Source organism: Monodon monoceros, unplaced genomic scaffold (genome assembly GCF_005190385.1).
Source record: "Monodon monoceros isolate NGI ecotype Baffin Bay Population unplaced genomic scaffold, NGI_Narwhal_1 Super_Scaffold_18, whole genome shotgun sequence".
Lineage (NCBI taxonomy): Eukaryota > Metazoa > Chordata > Mammalia > Artiodactyla > Monodontidae > Monodon > Monodon monoceros.
Window position 1 is genome coordinate 78,459,078 of NW_021703774.1, and position 8,782 is coordinate 78,467,859.

At 44.6% G+C, this 8,782-nt stretch overlaps 1 pseudogene; it reads right to left on the reverse strand.

The window, feature by feature from the left end:
- Positions 1-6,918: 6,918 nt before the first annotated feature.
- LOC114897779 lies at positions 6,919-8,001 on the reverse strand (annotated as a pseudogene).
- Positions 8,002-8,782: the final 781 nt, after the last annotated feature.

Consider the following 8,782-nt stretch of genomic DNA (forward strand, 5'->3'; position numbering starts at 1 on the left):
CACGAACCCGCGTCCTCTGCATCGGCAGGCAGACTCTCAACCACTGCACCACCAGGAAAGGCCTAAGATGACTATTCTAACCACAAAGAGCTTGCTCAGTATTTGGAGGAGACAGAACTAGCACATACTGAACACTTAAAACAATGTAAAATAGTATTTAAATGTCAAGATGAGTGGAGTTAGCAGTAAACTCTGTAGGACTAGATAAAGATGTGTCTGGAAGCAAAGTGGAGTTAGTTTATACATAACTATCCCTTCTGAAACACCTATAGATAAACGTAGAGACAGGAAAGGAGCAAAAAACAAATAAATAAATAGAGGCATTTTCATTATTCCCAGATTGTAATTGTTGCATTGAGAGTTTTTTATGCACATTTTTAATAGATGCTGTATTAAGAGAAGAGGACCATGAATACTGGATTTGCAGGAAAAGGGGCATGATAATTTAATTATTTATTGAATAATGTGTTTTTGAAACAAATAAGACAAAATTGGGGCCTCTTAAATATCCCACTGAGGAAGAAGCTCTTCCTCTGCAAGTATTCAAGCCAGTATCAGGTCCAACCCCATGAAAGTGTGCACAGCCAAATCACAGAAAGGGGAAATATTTCTCCCATAAATTTGGAATACGCTAGAACAAAATGTTTAAGCTCTGGACAGTTTGTCCCACTTAATCATATTTATAAGAGTGAAAATACAAACAAATTTTTTTGTGAAAGGTGGCCATAATATTGGCATAAACTATAGTGAATTATACAATATACACTTTTCAAAATACATACATTAGTGTGTATATATTAACTTATTTTTAATTTATATCCGTAATTAGCCTGTAGACTCTTGGAGAGCCCTTTGGACACGATGTGCTTTATGGACCCCTATTTTGAGTAAAGTTGAGACTTTGAGTTTGTTTTTCTTTAAAACTTGATTGATTCAGAATGAATGGCTAGGCTAGGTCCTAGAGCTAGATAGTTTAAATCCACAGGTTAATGAGCCAATAAATTCTTTCTGTATGGGGCTGGTCAAACGTAAAGTATGTGATGGAACTGTTCTAAAACTGGATCGTCGTAATGGCTGCACGACTACATACATTTCCCAAGACTCAGGGCACTGTACACTTTAAATAGGTGAACTCGATGGTGTCTAAATTATCCTTCAATAAAGCTGTTAAAGACAAAGATACACTGTATAAGCAATGCCAAAACATCTGCCTGGAAAATAAAACCTAAGATCAATCACCTAGATGTTTTGACATCCTAAGGAAATTAATGGATGAAGGAGTAAATAGTAGAAACCCTTTAGTTTTAGATGGCATTAATCCTTAAGCAGAATGGTTCACTGACTTGTGGAATAAAATCCAGAGTGGAGCAAACACTCATTTTAATTCTTGCGGAAATGAAACAGTTGTATTTTATCTGGTCAGAATTGTGCTGGCTGGCATATATTAAACATGACAGGCATCCATAAGATACTGGTGGTGAGAGTACCAGCTAGAAGTCACCCCTTGACATCCCTGTTACTGTCTGGATTGTTTTAAAATAATCAGCAAGTCCAAATTCCAAGTTATTTGTAAAATGCCAAGTTCTATGCAACCTTTACCTTTACTCATTATTTTAAAAAATGAAATTGTCCAAATATGTTTTTCCAATTAGCTGATAATCTAAGTATATTTTGAATTTATATCCTTCTGGGTTTTTGTTAATTGCTTTGGGGTGGGGAGTGGTAACTAATTTTAAACAGTAGATAAAGGATTTTTTGTCCCCGTGAGGCACATTATTACTATAGGGAAACATCACTGTAGCCTAACTTCTGAGGTATATTTTGAGATAAGTGCTTTTACACGCATTCTTACATGTAGTTCTCACAGGTACCCTGGAAGTGGGTATTCTTCTATCCCCATTTTAAAAAATAGGACACCAAAGTTTAGAGTAGTTAAGGAGCTTGCCCGAAGGCCATGCTATTAGCCACTTCCTTACAGAGCCTCTCCTTGAACTTTGGAACCAGAAGATGAATCTATTCCTGGCTTAAAGTCAGAAAGCTGACACTGGACAGATCGGGGACTGGAAGCCATTTTGGGGGGACTCCCAATCCAGTTCTTGCCACTACAGTATTTTTAGGAAGCATAAATTATTCAGTGATTCATTTAGATATTTAACCTACACATAGCCAAGCATTCAGATATTTCTGTTATACAGACGTGGCTCAACAAATCCAAGACAAAAAAAAAAAAACCAAGTCCTGCCATTTTATAAGTGATCACTAGGTAGCAGCATATTAACACAAAAGCCAAACACAAGGTCCACCTTTTCTGCTGTTTTCATTCTTTTTATTTAACGATATGTAATGGTAATTCGATTTCATTTTATTTTGTGCCTTTCAAATATATGACCATTTTAAACTTTGATAAAGGCACAGTCAGGATGAGAATATAGTAAAGACAAATCTGGTTAGAATTGGAAAATTGAAGAGATTTTACAACTTCTTTTGTTGTACCATATTTTGTATTACGTTCCAAATGTCACTGGTCTTAAAATATTATCCCCAGAATGGTTCAAATCAGGCCCTCCTTCATCCACTTTTCTTTTTTAGTAAGTGTACGATTCAATACTTTTTTAGTAAATTTATAAAGTTGTGCAACCATCACCACAATCTAGTTTTAGAACATTTCCATCACCCCCCAAAACTTCCCTCAAATCTGTATGTAGTCAGTTCCCACTAACACCCCCAGCACCAAGGCCACCACCTATCTGCTTTCTGTATTTATAAGTATGCCTTTTGGGACACTTCTTATAAATGGAGTATACAATATGTAGTCCATTGCCTCTGTCCCCTTTCATTTAGCATAATGTTTTGAGGTTCATCCGTGTTGTAGTGTATATCAGTGTTTCAATCATTTTATTGCTGAATGGTATTCCATTATACTTGGATTGTTTTCCCTTGGGGTTTATTAGGAAGCATGTTGTAATGAACATTAACAAGTCTTTATATAGACTTTTTTTTTTTTTCATTTCTCTTGGATAGATACCTTAAGAGGAATTGCTGGTCAGGTGGTAAGTTTATGTGTCAATTTTTAAGGAGTTACCAGCTGTTTTCCAAAGTGACTGTACCATTTTACATTCCCAAGAGCAACATATAAAGGTTCCAGGTTCTCCACATCCTTACCAACACTTGTTATTGTCTGTCTTTTTTATTATAGTCATTCTAGCAGCTGTGAAGTGATATCTCAGCTTGGTTTTAATGTGCATTTCCTAATGACTATTGATGTTGAGCTCCTCTTCATGCGCTTATTAGCCACCATCTTCCTCTTTCATAATGGTCTTGAAAACATTTTTCCTTTAAAGGTTTGTATGAAACTTAAACTAAAACCTAAGCAAAATTGACATTAATTGTTATTAACTCAAGGTGATCAAAGAAATATTAATGTATAATGTTAATGTTTGTAGAATGTTAAGTAATAGAATTGCATATATAATTATAGTCTTTTGAAAAATGTTTTTTTTTTTTGCGGTACGCGGGCCTCTCACTGTTGTGGCCTCTCCCGTTGTGGAGCACAGGCTCCGGACGCGCAGGCTCAGCGGCCATGGCTCACGGACCCAGCTGCTCCGCGGCATGTGGACCGGGGCACGAACCCGTGTCCCCTGCATCGGCAGGCGGACTCTCAACCACTGCGCCACCAGGGAAGCCCTGAAAAATGTTTTTAACAACAAACTATTAACTCTTTTTAATTGAAGTATAGTTGATGTATAATAATATTATACAAATTACAGGTGTACAATATAGTGATTCACAATTTTTAAAGGTTATACTCTATTTATAGTAATTATAAAATATTGGCTATATTCCCCGTGTTGTACAATATATCCTTGTAGCTTATTTTATACCTAATAGTTTGTACCTCTTACTCCCCTACCCCTATATTGCCCCTCCCCCCTTCCCTCTTTCCACTGGTAACTCCTAGTTTGTTCTCTGTATCTGTGAGTCTGCTTCTTTTTTCTTTTTTTCGGGGATCGATTTTATTTGGGCTTCTCACAGTGGTTAGAGCCACCCTGTCTTCAGAACAATCACAGCACAGGAAATGCATCACCGAGACTGCCCAGAAAAGTCTGACCAGCTGAATCTTATTGCTTAAAATACATATTCGCAATAACTTGCCAAAGGGTGATGTGCCTCACAGGGGAATGTGTTAGCATTTGCAAATCTTCCAACTGTAGCACCAAACCCTAGACCAACCCCTTTCTTCTCGTTCACCTGGAACACCAGACTCCCTCAAATCTCCCCGGCCCCCTCCCGAGTCCTTCAGCTCCCTACTTCCGTCTTTCATCACGCAGGGCAGCCTCATGTAGCAGGGACCAGACTGTGACGCTGGACTCGAGCCCAGCTCCAACGGCTGCGTTTTCTTCTCGTGCCTTTCGCATTGGATGCTGCAGTAAACCCAGCAGTAAACACGTGGACCAGTTCCCCACTCTGACGAGAAGGAATCCTGAGAGGGCCAGAATCCATCCCTTCAACCAGTTAACTCAAGCAGGGTTCATTTTGGTAAAACTTGATCTCCTTTGAGACACTTCAGTGAGTTGTTTGGGATAAAAACAAACAAAAAAAAAGTGGCAGGAAAGGCATCTGAGGGCTGCTGGCACACTCCTGCCCACTCTCACCACATACCAGCCGCGCGCTGGACCTCAGCAGAGGGAGGTAAGCCCTACGACACTATGGTGGCCGCCAAACCCTCCTGGCAATTCTGGGCAGGGCTGACGTCTGGGCCACAGCCAGTCCAAGCTGGACACTGAAGATCCAGTCCAGCTTCTGTCTGAGGTTCCACCCTGGCCTTCTGTCCCGAGCGGTTGTGGACACCCCCGGGGGCTGCGGCCGAGGGCCAGGAGCAGCTGAGGGAGGCAAACAGGCTCAGAGCACGTTTCCGTTTACAGGGAGCAGAACACAGGCCTCCGAGTGTCCACGGAGCAATGTGCAAATTGCAGTGATGGGTAGAGTAAAACCTCTACTTGGAGCACAGGAGCTCTGGCAAACGTGGGGACTGCCGCCGACAGCGCTGCTCAGTACGCCCAAGCGCACAGTCAGACGTTTGCTCAGCAAACAGTAAATGCGTAAAAGAAATTACCTTGAGAGGGCTGCGCCTGCTCCAAACGCGTGGGTAACGTGAGCAGAGAGGCTGCCGTTCCAAGTGTTATCACAGGAAAATAGGGCTGCGGGCTCACACACAACAGACACACACAGGTTATCCAAAATGTCGCTGTATACAGACTGCACTTTGTTCAACGTGGATTTTGGTTTTGTAGACTCCAAACTCAGACACTCGTTCACCTCACAGCCTTGGATTTGTCTATATTATGTGTATGTGTATATATACATATATATATACACATATATACATGTGTATTCATATATATATATATATATATATATATATATATATACACCTTCCTTTCTTACCATAACATCAACGCCTAGTCTGAATGTCATCATTCAAGAGTGGGGGAAGAACCAAACTCTTCATATGAACAGGGCTGGACGGGGAATGTTAGTTTCGGCAGTTTGCTTTCTCCATTCAGATTATTCCTGTCAAAGCTCAACTGGTTTTTGAAGCCAAACTACAGTAATAAGGATCCTGTGGTCCTTCAGGATGGCTGCTTTCACCCTCCTACCTGGGCCACTTAGACACTTTACATAGGCTACAAAAATTAGTTACCCCACTCAAGGAGGGGTGGAGCAGCGAAAGGACACGAAAACCACAGATAACCAAGACATTTTTTCCAAATGGCCAGTTTGAAAAAACAAACAAATAAACAAAACAACTTACTCAGAATCAAGAGAAAATACTGTGTGAGAGTCAGGCTGCGGAACCGCCCTTTCTCAGGACCCACAGCTTCCTCATTTGTTCGTAGAGAACAGTGAGACATGAAGGCCGGCAGATGTGTTCTTGGGATGGGGGAGGGTACTGGTCACCTGTGGACACAGATCAAAGGGCAGAGATGCGGTAAGCTGCACCTCTATCCACTGCCACAGTGCAGGGCCTTCTGCTCACCCGCAGAAGTTCCAGAGATAGCCCCCAGCCAAGCCTGCACACAAAACATCTCCTTCTGGCTCAACTGTAGTCAGGACTCTTTGAAGGCCAAGTTGGGAAAAAGCCACAAATTTTCCTTTTCTAAAACAGAATTCTTGCCTGCCCACTGGTCAAGTTCTTAGTTTCAGCTCGCTTTTGTTGTTGTTGTTTTTTTAAAAAGAAAAAAAACAAAGAGAAGGCAGGTGTAATCTTCCACACTGAACCAGTCCGCGGCCAGCCAGGACCTGCTGGGAAGGGGCCCCTCCAGGATGCATCGTGCCACTTTGATCTCATCACCTGGAATTTGAGAGCAAAAGCCCTTTACCAACCCACCACGAAACCGCCGGTCAGCTCTCATCCTCCCACAGGAGGGGCCCAACTCCGGCTCCAGAGACACTGGCAGCGAGGGACGACAATCCCCGGACCACGGGGGCTTCACCCAGGGCTGAGACCTGCCACCTCTCTCAGACTGAGACGCGGCGAGGTTCTCATCAACTCACACCAGAACATGAATCCACTCCATCACCAAGAGTCACCTCAGGGCACAGTCTCATCCTCTCCTTGGAGGCTTCTGAAACGCACATCTCTCTGACCCAAGCAGGTAGTGGTGACACGTGACTTGAAAAGAGGTAAAGGGGGACAGGGTGGGGTATGAGGAATGAGTCACAGGACAACTTCTCGGCTCTCCGTGACACTGTATCTATGGGGGGCGAGGCACCCACACCCCAAACTGTACCTGGAGATGCAGGAAAACGCAGGAGCAGAGGGAAAAAAAAAAGGAACACAGTCACTTAATGCTCCTCTCATGGTTCTCCCCTACCCTGGTTGCGTCGCCAAGTTCTCGGGCGCAGGCAGGGCCTGCTCTAGCTTGGGGAGCTGCTGCTCCGGGAGTTTGGGGAGTCCTGCTCGTTGATGGTGTTCAGCAGCAGGCAGGTAGGCAGCCGCGGCAGGTGAGGGTGCCCGGGCTCCCGGGCCTGCTCCTCGGAGGACTGGCAGAGCCCTTCCTCCTCGTGGCCAGGGGGCCGCACGTGGCAGCTGTCGCAGAAGTCCACCGGCCCGTCCAGAGCATCGTCGATGAGCGCGTTGAACTCTTTGAGGTCGTCATCATGGTGGCCCCAGTTGCACACACACACCTCGACGCCCGAGTCACCTGTGAAGCTGCGACGTCTGCCGGGCGTCTTGCCTTTGCTGTCAGGGAGGGCGCCGCCCTGCTCGGAGCTGTACTCTTTCAGCAGCTCCTCCTTACGTTCGGAATCCTTGTCCAGGAAGGCCCCAGGGTCCACCTCCCCCAGGCCGGCCACAGAGCCGCTGGGCTCCATCCTGGGGGCTTTGGTGGCTGCTGCTGGGTCTGCTGGCACGTTGGAGGGCTCAGGGTCAGCGATGCTCGGGGATCGCGTGCTGCTTCTGCTGGGCCCGGACGAGGGGCTGCTCTGAGCCCCCGGTGGGGTCGGCGCCCGGGGGCTGCCGCCTGTAAGGCCACACTGTGCAGGCAGCTGCTGCTGGAGCTGGAAGGCACTGTATGGTGGGGCAGGAGTCGGAGGTCGGTTCACCACTTCCTCATAAGGAGGTAGTAAAGAGTTTGGCAAAAACCTGAAATGAAATGGCAGCGCTGAGTAATCGTGGGCTTCCCGGTAGGCGATCGGGTGGATTTGATGTTGCCGCTGCTGGGCCTGACGGCGGTGCTTGGCTCGGCGGTGGCGGCACACGCAGCAGCAGCTCAGCAGGATGACGATGGTCCGCACGAGCCAGAACCACCAGAGTTCATAGCAGTAGCTGCAGCACTGAGACCGTCCACAGCAGTGTCCTGTGTCACAGATGCAGCTTTGATTGTTGGGACCCACGCAGGTTTCCTTATCCTGCGGGGGTTCAGCCCTGGCTGACGGGGGGCTGGGCAGCGCCTGGAGGAGCAGGTGCGCCACGCCACCCAGGAGCCTTCTCCTCTCCATCCCCCTCCCCCGCCTCCTCTTCCCTCTTCTTCCTGCTTCTTGTTTGTTATATTTCTTATATTCCATATAAGTGAGATCAGGCAGTGTTTGCCTTTCTCTGACTTATTTCACTTAGCATAATACCCTCCAAGTCCATCTATGATGCTGCAGATGGCAAAATTTCATTCTTTTTTATGGCTGAGTAGTATTCCATTGTGCGTGTGTGTGTGTGTGTGTGTAGGTGTGTATAGATATATCTCATCTTCTTTTGACTTCTTTTAACAGACTATTAACTTTTAAGACTATATTCCATTTGTATACCTCTGAGAGGTTGGGTTGGGAGACCAGAGCAGGTTTCATTTTCTGCAATTCACATGTATTGCTCTTACGACTTAAACAAAAATCTAATAAAGATATTAAAAGCAGATGCAAGGGAAAAATAACAGAAGACATGCACAAAATTAATAATAATGCCAATTAAGGTGGAAGGCTTATTGGTAGCTTTTTTCTCTTTTTCCCCATTTTTCTATATGGCCTGCAATATTATTATTCTATCAGTTGTAGGACCCACATCTCCACACCTCACCACAGCACCTCTTAAACTTGCTTAGTTCTCAATCTAGCTATTTAATGCTGACCTTCCTGTAATTAATCCTTTCTTGTGCTTTCTCAATTCATCCCATTTCCTTTCTGGTATCGAATTTCAATTTTATAGCAAGATCTATTTTCCCTTAACTCTATTCTAGCTAGTTTGCTTAATTCTAACCTTATCCTCAACTCCAATTCCAAATATTACTAGAAA